Source organism: Chiloscyllium punctatum, chromosome 7 (assembly GCF_047496795.1).
Source record: "Chiloscyllium punctatum isolate Juve2018m chromosome 7, sChiPun1.3, whole genome shotgun sequence".
Lineage (NCBI taxonomy): Eukaryota > Metazoa > Chordata > Chondrichthyes > Orectolobiformes > Hemiscylliidae > Chiloscyllium > Chiloscyllium punctatum.
In genome coordinates, this window is record NC_092745.1 from 25,434,018 (window position 1) to 25,446,885 (window position 12,868).

Here is a 12,868-nt window from a genome sequence, read left to right on the forward strand (position 1 = left end):
CATCTGCGGTCATTGTTTTTACCACATAGGTAGGGTTGTCAGTCAGGAAGTTTCTCCCCAGAGTTGAAATGTCAAAACTATGAGGGATGCATTTAAGGCTGTGGGGGGGGCGGGGGGGGGGAGTTCAAGGGGCTTGTGAGGGGTAATTATTTTTTACACAGGGAGTGGTAGGTGTCGGGAATGAACTTCAAGGGTTGGTGGTGGAGGCAGATACATTAAGGCTATTTAATGTTCATTTAGATAATTTGGATGGATATGGATCAAGGGTCGGCAGAAGGGATGAGTTTCTTTTGCATTATGTTCAGCATAACGTTATGGGCCAAAGGACCCATTCCTGTGCTGCACAGATCTTTGAGAGAAAACTAATATCTCGCTCATATGACATTTAATCTAATCAATATTTAGCCACTGGTGTCAGAAATAGAAAGAAAATAAGTAGAGAACAAACTTGACTATAATCTAAAGATAGAGTCAATGACATTTACAGAGGTAATTTTTTGATTTTTTAAAATTATAATATTAGTAACTTTGGAGATGTGTTGAAAACTTTTGCAGTTACTGATGTGCTGAGCCAAAATTACCCTTTTTAAACTGAAGATTGGACTAGACACCTGTTAGAAAACTTGAAAATATTCAGTCAGGTGTGATGCACATCATAATTTAATCCATTGATTATTACTGCCAATACTAGAATTAAAAAAAAATCAGCTCTACACCAAAAAGCAGCGATTTTCCATCCAATGCTCATTGGAAATATTGGAATACTACTCATTTGAACAATCAAAGTAATCACAGCCTCATCGATGAAGAGATATCTAATGACATTTCACCAATAATTACTGTTTATTTCGAAAAACAGCAATGGGAAGTTTCTCATTAATATGCAGTTCATTGACAGCATATTAATAATTTAGTTATTGCTAATATCTAACCACTGATCAATCTAGAAAGGGATAGAAAAGTGGAATTATGGCTCAGTACATCAACTGATGGAAAGATATTGAAGTGTTCACTCTCCCAATTATTGTGAATATCGATGTATATTTTGATTTGATTATATTTTTCTTCAACCCAAAGATTTATTGTAATTCTGATCACAGTAAGATTTAAATATTTTAAAGCTAAAAAAATTTAAATTTGTGACATTTTTTGTAAACAAAAAAATAGAATTTACAGGTGTTTGCTCTTTCCTTTATCAATCAGAATACATTTGGAATTGTTGCAAGTTATACATTTGTGGAAGGAAGAGAAGATGTCTGCAGCTGAATAGTTACAGTGAATGACCTTTTCTTCCGATTCCGACTGCTAAACATTCTCATTATCTTTTTCTTTATAAGAAAAACTGTTTTAAATGTATTCAGCAGTTGTATTTTTTATGAATTTACAATAAGCTCGTGATATGTCGATTTATCTTTCTGCCAATTATCCTGATATTAATTTGTAAGTAAGAGCATATGTGCTTAGTACCATTATTATAGTGAATTACTATTTCATTCTCAGTCCATTACACAGAAACAGTCTAATTAATTCCCAGCCCAATTATTGGAATGAACACTGGTTAGTTTTCATTTGAGTAATCCCAATTGATTATAATCCCAACCTTCCTTGTTGGGACAATAATGAAAGGCACTTGTGTATCTCTAGTAGTGTTTCTTCTGAGAGACCAGATAACTAGATACAGAGTCATAGCCTTGAAAGCTAGTGCTTCCAAATAAACATGTTGGACTATAACCTGGTGTCATGTGATTTTTAACTTTGTCCACCCTATTCCAACAGGGAGAAAGTGAGGACTGCAGAGCTGAAAATGTGTTGCTGGAAAAGCGCAGCAGGTCAGGCAGCATCAAAGGAACAGGAAGAAGGGCTTATGCCCGAAACGTCGACTCTCCTGTTCCTTGGATGCACCCTAGTCCAACACCGACATCTCCAAATTATTGTTGCACAAAGGAATTGTTGTAATTTTTAAAAGAAAGTATGACTTTAATTAAGATCTTTAACACATGATTATTAATCCCTTCCTATATTAATATAATATAATTGTAATTGAAAAAAAATGCTCACTGAACACGGCACACACAACCACACAAATGTCTTCCTGGTCATCTAATTACTGCTCAAGAGAAAAACCTGAGTAAATATTTTATTGTCTCTGAGAACAAGAATCACAGTAAACATTTGGTGAGCAGTTCCATCCAATAAATGCACTTGATTTCTTAAATTTCAGTTCAGTAATTGCACACGATGTATTTCGCTAAACCCAATAACAATGCTTTATTACAAATGAGCGAGGACGCTAACATCACCTTACATAGATTTCCAATCCCCTTGAAGTATCGCAAAATAAAATAATGTATTTTGGCTTAGTACAACTGTACTTGAAAACATTTTGAGCTCGCACATTAAAAATCTTTATCTGCTTATTCAGACAAAATAGTGAAACTTGGCACTGTAAATTTATTTTGACTTTCACTCACGAAAATACTCATGTGAATCGTTTCTCATTATCTTCCTAGTTCTGATCCAAATGTCGAAATATTTACGATAATAACACTTCAGGAATAATAAGTGTTCTTTGCAAGAACGACATGAAGATGTTCAAGGTCCTCGAATTACTATTGAATAGAATACTCTTTATAGGGGCCTTATTGTCTCGAGCCGATGTTTTCTGTGACTGGTATTTTTTTAAATAGTGACGGATGTGTTTTCAAATCATGTGCACTGCAGAAGGATTTTTTTAATTTTCAATTTGTTATGAGCAAAAAAACTGCTTTGAACACGCTGATTTACTTTTTTTACTCCAAAGTTATTTATCAATGTACAATCATCACAAAATTATGGAAGTTCCCTGTATCTTACGTTCACTGTCATACGTACTTTCACTATCTACTTATTAACTTCCTACTTCTGACAGGAATGTCTAAACATTGGTCATGAACAAAAGTATATAAATTAAAAGCACGTCTCATGAAGCAAACCAATGAATGGAAACAAGTCATTCTTGTAATCCTGCATGTTTGACCCAAAAACAATTCTGCTGAATAATAACTGAATGGATCATTTTTGTGAATACATAAAGCTAGCCATTATATTGTATTCCTCAGTTTACCGATCTTAATGAATATCCAATAATCATCACCGCAAAGAGCTTTTAGAATATTAAATCAATTTATTTTTACAGATTATAATGTTATTTTTCCAATCACTGCCATTACAATAATTGTACAGTTATTGGAGTTAGTCTTTCTAACAAATATAGTGAGAATCGCATTTCAATTGCATCAATTGTTTCTGAGTACGAACACTACAATATAAACATCAATTTACTTCTTAGTTGAACGATCCCATAATGGAACCAATGACTTCCCATTCAATGCCTCATTGTAAATATTTGACGATTGCTCATTTGAATGATCACGGTAATCTCAGCCTGAAGTGTTGAGAGAACTGTAATTACTTTTCATTAGAATAATTCCTGGCCGTTTCTCCACATTGTTCAGTGAAATAATCAACTAAGATTTCTCAGTATTCTTAAATTAACTGATAGAATTTGGACAATCCAATTACTGCTATTATCTAATCATTGTTCAATATAGTTCAGGGTATATCTGTGGAATTATGGCTCATACATGAAATAATGTAAAGGTTTGCAGTGTGTGTTGTAAATATCAATTTTTATTTTAACCCTAGCAAAAGTTGAATTGATTTAATTATGTTTCGCTTACATGTTAGCATTTTCTGTATTTATAAACACAATACAAGTTAATCATTTTTCATGGAACAAAGTCATTTAAAATTCTTGAGACGTTTTGAAGTACAACAAAAGGAACTAACATCTCTATTGTTTCATGAAATAGTCACAGTACATTTTGAACTTTGGGAAGTGAACATTTCTGGAAAGAAAGGAAGTTGTCTTCAGATGAATAGTCGCATTGTGTGACTAATTCATTTATTTTCCTATTCATTTATGTTGCAAAAACATTTGAATTTTCCTTTTATTCTGTGAAAACTTGCTTTGAACATATGGACTTATTTTATTGATTTTTGTTCATCAGTTTACAATGATCAAATGATTAAGCATTTTTTCCTATCATGGATCATCATGAGATTCATATTTAATTAAAGTCATTACTGCTTTGTTACATCATTACTGTAAATACTAATTCATTTTGTCAGTTCATTACACACAGGAAATATGTAATTAATTCCCATACAAATTATTACAATAAACATCTGATTCGTTTTCATTTGTGTTGCCACAGTAAGCATGTTACTATGGTCCTACCCTTCCGGGGTGGGAACATTATGAAGGGTCCGTGTGGAGCTCTGACAGTGTCTCTACGACAAGATCATGAGGAATGATTTCAATTCCCACCTTCAGCAGAGATGTGTCAGAGCAGCTCCAAATATTCATGAGAAAATACCTGAGCATAGATTGAACTGCTTTTCAAAACAACATGAAATATACTTCAATCTGCTGTGCATTTCAATCATCACCATATCTACTACTTATTTTCTTCAGGTCACTAATAAAATGATGCATCTAATTCTGCTGGTTCAACATTCCTTGAAAAAGTAATTGAGAACGTTGAATTCTTAAAGTTGGAAGAGTCTAAGAAATTATCCTCACTGATTTTTTTTCTCTCTGTTTGAAAGGACCTAGTTCAGACATTTCAAGCACATAAATCCTTATTCTCCAGTATTATAAAGATGAAAAAATAAACAGTCAAAATTCCTCTTCAGCAAAATAACCAAATGCAACTTCATATTATTCATTGGTCAGTTGATCACCTACAATTGTAACTAAATATTGCAATTCATCTAAATATTGTTATGTGCTTTGAACAAATTAAATTTCTTATTGCTATTCATTCTTGAATTGTCAGGAATTCGTTTTTATTTTCCATCCACCTATTCATAATTCATAAGATTGATATGCTTTCAAAATATCGACGTGTTCATTTGAACATTTAATTTGTCTCTCTCTCTCACTTATCTCACTTCATGCATGATAGCTTCAATGCATTTTGCTAATTAACTCTACGAAACTTAAAAATGTTGTTGACTTTACTTCTTTTGTACCCAAGAAAACAATGTAGGTCCACCCATTTGTTCTTTAGCTCAAATAACACTAAATTTTAAATTATTGAAAAGACTACACTGGGGGAAAAAGAACGATTCTTCATCTCAAATATCACATTAAATGACACTTTTTCAAATCAATACAAAATGATTTGTATTTTAATTTCATTTTAGAATCTGTTTCTTTTACTTCCAGCATTAGTTGTCAATGAACAATAATCACGTAATTATCAGTCATTTTGTGCAAAATAATTTTCTGTACCAAATGTCATTTATTTGACCTTTTATTCACAATAGTACTCATTTTCCCTGTCTAATTATTTTCTTCCTTATTCTGACATAGATGTCTAAATTTTTATCACGATAAAAATTAAAAAAAAACATGACTCAACAAAAAAACCCAATGTTGAACTGTGTCAATTGTTGCTGAGTATTTTTTATAATTATTAAAGTGACTTTTTATATATTAATTTTCTGTTTATCAATCTTAATTATGACGCAATCGATGTCAGAGCAAAGTGCTTTCAAAATATTAAGTTAATTTATCTATTAATATTCTAGAAACAATTAACAATTACAATAATTACACAGCACTTTGTGCTTGTTACGAAGTCTAAGTTAATGTGTTATTAATATTTTCCATATTTCTTATTGTGAATGCTACAATATAAAAACCTGTTTGGTCATGCCAATACACCCAGAAAAGACCAATAACTGCCCTTGGGCGGCACGGTGGCACAGTGGTTAGCACTGCTGCCTCACAGCGCCTGAGACCCGGGTTCAATTCCCGCCTCAGGCGACTGCCTGTGTGGAGTTTGCACGTTCTCCCCGTGTCTGCGTGGGTTTCCTCCGGGTGCTCCGGTTTCCTCCCGCAGTCCAAAGATGTGCAGGCCAGGTGAATTGGCCATGCTAAATTGCCCATAGTGTTAGGTAAGGGGTAAATGTAGATGTAGGGGTATGGGTGGGTTACGCTTCGGCGGGGCGGTGTGGACTTGTTGGGCCGAAGGGCCTGTTTCCACACTGTAAGTAATCTAATCTAATCCTTTGTAAATATCTGACTTTTGCTCATTTGAAAGTTCACAGTCATCACTGCAATATTTCTCTTCATTTCTGCACATTACTCAGTGGAATAGTAAGATGAGATACCTCATTATTCTTAAATTCATTAATAGTAGTTTTAAAATCAATTTGTTGCTAATATCAAATAATTGTTCAATTTGGCAAAGGATGTAAGTGTGGAATTATGGTTCCATGTAATAATTATTGCAACGACTTAGCAATGGAGAATCTCTCAATCATTGTGAATATTGCTTTTCATTTTAAACTTGGAAACACTTCTGAAATGATTTGATTGTAATTCACTTCAATGTTAACATTTATTGTGCTTCTAATCACAATAATAGTTGAATATTTTTCTTGTGCACAATTATTTAAATTCCGATGAATTTTTTTGAAGTACACAAATAAAGGATTGACATCTTTCTTGTTTCATTAAACAATCACGGGAAATGGTGACTTCTTAGAAATCAGACATTTTCAGAAACAATGAAAGTTGTCTTCAGCTGAATAGTCCCATTGACTGACCAAGTCATCATTTTGTTCCAATTTACGTGTAGAACAAAAAAAATTACATTGCATTTTATAAAATGAGAAACTATTATGAACATGTAGAATGATTGTATTCATTTTTATTTATCAATTTACAGTAATCACACAAATCTGTCAAGTTGTCATTCCACAAATTATCATAAAATCATATTTAATTAAGACATCTGTTAATGCCCATCATTATTGTAAATTACTATTTAATTTTAAGTACATTATACATAGGATCCATCCATTTAATTCCAATCCAATTATCACAATAAACATCTGATTAATTTTCACCTGAGTGACCACAGTGAGCATGTGATTATAGACCTGCCCAGCCTGGTTGGGAACATTATGAAGGAATGTTGTGCAGCTCTGAGAGTGTCTCTGTTACCAGACCAGGAGGTACAGTTTCAATTCCCACCTTGCACAGAGTTGTGCCAGAGCAGCTCTGAATGTTGATTAGAAAATATCTAAGAATCAATTGAATTGCCTTTCAATTTAATATTAGATATGCTTCCATCTGTTGTTCATTCCAATAATCACAGTATTTGTTATTTATTTTTTTCAGGTCACTAATAACAGAATGTATCTAATTCCACTCAATCAATATTCGTTGGAAAATATTTGAGAATGTTGCAGTCATACAGATGAAATATACAAAGTAATGATATTAATTTATTTTCTTTTGTTCTGAAGAGCTGAGTTCAAACAGTGCATAGAACTTGATGCTCCAGTGCTATAAAAATGAGGAGAAAAAATACATTTCTTGTTCAGTCAAATAAACAAATGCCAAATCCTTTTATTTATCAATTTTTAATTATTGATCTGTTTATGAATTGTGTGAAATTTGTTTTTCGTTTTCCACTCACCTATTGATATTGAATGTGAGATTGAACTGCTGTGAAAATATCCCAAGTGCATTCATTTGAAATTTGACTTTGCACATTTATCCCTGTGGCATATATGTAAAGCAGTGTTACTTCTACAATCATAATTGTTTATTCAAGGTAAATGAATTTAGTCCAATGTATAATTGTTTCAGCCAAGAGCTGAGTTAACAAGAATGAAAACTATGTGAAGGAAATATATAATTGCTTTTGCATTAGCTAAAATGTGCATACAAGAATGAAATGTGTCTGCAAATAACGGTAGATATTACAGTCAAATAGTTAAGGTGCTGTGAGGGGAGGGGGTGTAGGTTAAGCTAGATATGCCTGTACAAATAGTTACAAGCATCTGTTTCCCACTTCAGCAGGAACAAAAAAAAAACCATCAAAAGGTCATAAGGCTCGGTGTAAATAAAGAATAAAAGGAAATTATGCTTTGGTTAGCACAGAAATAGATGGCAGTGAAGAAGGATAACTAACAGTAAGACCACAGAGGGAGGTGGTCAAACGGCCTTGTGAGGCCAGAGATAAACATTTTGTCACGGACAAGGCTGGATGAGTTCAGAGATAAACAGCCGGTTTAGATTAGAAACAGATGTAAACAGGGGAGGAGCAATGGGAGGAGGGAAGAGTAACGAATTACATAAATATTGTGTACTCGTTAAATTCAGTATGTGTGTGTGCCTTGTGGACAGTGGACACCACACCCCTCTTGCAACAGTGTAATAAACAATACTACTGATTCAGGTCTTGTTCCGACTGAAGTTATTGAAGTGACTGAACTTCATTTCTCACAATCACTTATCTCATTTATTGTATGATGTCTGAAGTGTGTTTTGCTCAGCAATTATATTAACTACTTAAAAAGGTTAATCTTAAATAAGATCCATCACACCCAATTATCAATCTATTCCTAATTCATATAAATATCTCAATTTTCTTGAAGTCAATGTTCACACAAAACAGTGCACATAAAGCGACACAAAGATATTCATCATCAGCTAATTACTGTTCAGTGGGATAACCTGAGTATCTTATTGTTCCTGAGACTAATGACAACAGTAAGCATTTGTTTACTTGTCCATGCAGTAAGTGCATTTGATATCTTATATTTCAGTTTAGTCGTTAATGACGATTTATGTTGTTCAAAACAATAATTCTAATTTGTCATGGATATTGACTGTAATACAATAACACTGGAAACATTTTTTAAAAATATTCTAACAATCTTTAAGCTCCTCTTCTGTTGTGTGTGTGCAAGAGACAATTCAAATTATAACCATTTTTGTTGCAAATTCAACAAATGCTACATTTTGAATTTATGAACTTCTTACATTTTTGCAAAAAGGTTAGTCTTCACTGTATGTCATATTAAAAGACTGTTTTTTCCAATCATGCATGCTCCAAAATGATTATTGCTTTCATTGCGTTGTAAGAAAAGAAGTGTTGTATATTTTGTTGTTTCAATTCCAACATTATTCATCATTGTACAATAATGGCACAATTATTACAATCACTTTATATACCACCCAGCAGTGACTTCATTGTTTGTTTAGTTTCATGCTCATTTTCATGAACTATTAATTCTCTTCCTAATTCTGACACTTTGATTATAATATTAATCAACGTACCATCTCTACAAATAATCCAGTGGAAAGAAATTCACAATTTGTATATTGCATATATTTTTGAAATCAGAAAAGAATTTTGCTTAATAATCACTGAATGTCTTATTTTTTTCTTTAATACGTAAAGCTAGCTACTATGTTTTATTCCTTAGTTTACTGATCTTAATAAATACTCAATCGACATCACAGTAAAGTGCTTTTGAAATATTGAATCATGTTAATTTTTCATATGTATTGCATTGTACAATCTCTCATTCATTGTAACAATCAATATTTATTTTACCTGTTGAAACATAGTTGTATTAATGTAAATATATTTCACTTCAATGCTAACACTTAAGACTTAAGCATTTTTCATGCAACAAAATCCAAGGAAAAAGCATCAGTATCTCTTTATTGTTTCATTCATCAATGACAATAAATTTTGAATTTTTGGAAGTTGAACATTTTTAGAAAGAAGGAATGTTGTCTTCAGTTGAATATTCGCATTGAATGACTTTGTCACCGTATCTGCTGTTTATTCTCTTCTTCGGTTTCTAAAGAAAAGAAATTAACTAGTTCTGCTGGTTCTAAATTCCTGAAAAATATTTGAGAATGTTGCAGTCTTAAAGGTGAAAAGCTAAGTGATCGTAAGTGATCAGTTTTTTGTTCGAAAGAGCTTGATTCAAACATTTCAGACATTCAGTTTGTTATTCTGCTGTGTTACAAGGAGAGAAAACAAGTTGCTTTCTTCATCTGTAAAGTAAACATATGTCACTTCCAATTATTCATTAGTCAGCTAATTACCTACATTTGTTATTAAAATTGCAATTCATCTAAATATTGGAATGACCTTTGATCAAATTAAATTTCTAATTATTTTTCATTTGTGAATTGTTGGAGATTTATTTTTTGTTTTCCATTCATCTATTCGTATTGAATGTAAATTTTACATGCTTTGACAATAGCGGAGAGTGTTTATTTGAAATTTGTCTTTGCATATCTCTCACTGATTTTACTTATTGCATATAGTTGCACAGTGGCTCCGTCATTAACAATGCTGCCTCACAGTGCCAGGGATCTCGGTTTGATCCCATCCTCGGGTAACTGTCTTTGTGTACTTTGCCCATTCTCCCCAAGTCTATGTGACTTTGCTATGGTTTCCTCCCACAATCCAAAGATGTGCAGGTTAGGTGAGCTGGCTATGCTAAATTGCACATTGTGTTCAGGGATGTGTGTGTTAGTCAGCAGAAAATGTAGAGGAAAAAAGTCGGGAAATGTGTTTGGGTGGGTTACTCTTTGGAGGGTCATTTTTTTCAATGAAATGACCTGTTACCAAACAGTGCTAATAGGGATTCTACAATAGTTTAATTGCGTTTCTCTCAGCAATTCTAACAATTTTTTAAAGTTGACTTTAGTTAATATCTTTCACACTTGATTATCAATGTGTTCCTAAATCTTGGAAAATATCTCAATATTTTTGAAATCATTGCTCACACAAAACACTAAACATGAGGTCACACAAAGGTCTTCATGACCAGCTAATTAATGTTCAGGGGAATAACCAGAGTAACTATCTGATTGTTCCTGAGATCAATCCCCACTGCCACAGTAAGGATCTGTTATCATTCCCTCCAATAAATACAGTAGTTGTCCTCTGGTATTTCAGTTCAGTAATTACACATGATACTGGTTGGTCAAAGCAGTGGTTATTCTTTATTATGAATGGTCAAGGATTCTAACGGAAGAGACGTTCATATGTCCTGATGTGTTGCATGGTCACAGACAGGTTTTCAGTCCAAATATTGCAAAAAAAGTTGGTTTAGTTCAACTGTCGATGTTAACATTTTCAGTTCATGTCCATTAAAAATATTTGGAGAAAGTGAGGAAATCAGATGTTGGAGATCAGAGTCAAAAGTATGGTGCTGGAATAGCACAGTAGGTCAGGCAGCATGTGAGGAGCAGGAGAAACCATGTTTCAGGTATAGCCTTCATTGGGAATCTCTGGCTCCATGGATGCTGCCTGGTCTGCTGTGCTTTTACAGCACCACACTCTCGACATTAAAAATATTTGTCTACTTATGTGGAGCAATTACTGACTGTTTCCTCTGTAATTTAAATTTACTGTGCTTTCTATTCACTCAAGTTCTCATATTAATAGCTCCTTGTTTTCTTCTTAATCTGATACAAATCTCAAAATTCTGGGCACAATAAAAGCGATATGAATTATAAACTAGCATCTGGACAAGAGAACCAATGAACAGCTACATAGACCTCTTGAACAGCCTATATATTTGAATGAAAAAGCAATGCCTTCTAAAAAAATCTGCATGACTGTATCCTTTTTAAATTCAATAATCCCACAAACAGCTTATAATTGTCAGTTGATCTCTCTTAATGACTATCTAATCAATCTCACCGTAAACTGCTGAAAAATATTGAATAATTTTGTTTGTTAAAATGCAAAGATTCATTCTCAATTCGTTATTACAACAATAAGTGAATCATATTTATCTATCCACTCAGGTCAAGCGACCTGTGGCCCATAAGTGAACATTCTAAATATTCCTATAGCTGGAGAAATCGGAGCTGAAAAGGTCAAACTAAAGGAAACAGTAGACAAAATAATCAGCTCCAGAAAATAGTGGAAGGCCCGGTCAAAAAGGTCACAAAGGTTCGGGAGATCCAGTTACAACAAGCCTGAGAGTTGTGTTTTGGAGAGGTTGAAGTAGACTTCCAGCCAGTGCCTGAGCATTATACACCTCACTTGAGAATGACAACAGCAGAAGGGTGTTTACTCGATTGGATGCTTAGAATCCAGAAGTCTGGTAAAATGTTGTGAAACATTTCCCAAATCATGGAAATCAGTTTAACATTATTGAAATCAAAGTACTCATAATGGTCTTCAAGGCCACCTAATTACTGCTCGGTAAAAACCTCTTTGTAAGTACCTTATTGTTCTCAGGATCAATTATCACAGCAATCATCATGCTCTCGTCAGATCCAAACATATGTACGAGACACCTTATTATAATTTACACACTATATCTTTCCCAGAACAATGATGACAGTTTATGACTTATGGCTGAGGATGCTAATCTTAACATGTATTGAGATGAAGGGTACTGAAGGAGGTGGCTCGGGAAATCGTGGATGCGTTGGTGATTATTTTCCAGAGTTCGATAGATTCGGGGTCAGTTCCTGAGGATTGGAGGGTGGCTAATGTTATACCACTTTATAAGAAAGGTGGGAGAAAGCAGGATATTATAGACCAGTTAGTCTGACCTCAGTGGTGGGAAAGATGCTGGAGTCTATTATAAAGGATGAAATTATGGTACATCTGGATAGTAGTAACAGGATAGGACAGAGTCAGCATGGATTTATGAAGGGGAAATCATGCTTGACTAATCTTCTTAAATTTTTTGAGGATGTAATTCTGAAGATGGATGAGGGAGATCAAGTAGATGTAGTGTAGCTGGACTTTCAGAAAGCTTTTGATAAAGTCCCACACAGGAGGTTAGTGAGTAAAATTAGGGCACATGGTATTGGGGGCAAAGTACTAGATTGGATTGAAAATTGGTTGGCTGATAGGTAACAAAGGGTAGTGATAAACGGCTCCATTTCGGAATGGCAGGCAGTGACCAGTGGGGACTGCAGGGATCCGTGCTGGGACCGCAGCTTTTCACAATATATGTAAATGATATA

General features: G+C 33.8%; 1 long non-coding RNA gene across 4 annotated transcripts in view; it reads left to right on the top strand.

Annotated features, from left to right (window-relative positions):
* LOC140479545 (uncharacterized) overlaps positions 1-5,198 on the top strand; it is a 46,946-nt gene extending 41,748 nt beyond the window's left edge. For 3 of the 4 annotated variants that reach the window (XR_011961070.1, XR_011961069.1, XR_011961067.1), the window contains one exon: positions 1,204-5,198. This is a non-coding gene — a long non-coding RNA (uncharacterized lncRNA). The remainder of the gene's footprint in view (positions 1-1,203) is intronic. The other variant, XR_011961068.1, reaches the window with a different exon arrangement.
* The last annotated feature ends 7,670 nt before the right edge of the window (positions 5,199-12,868 follow it).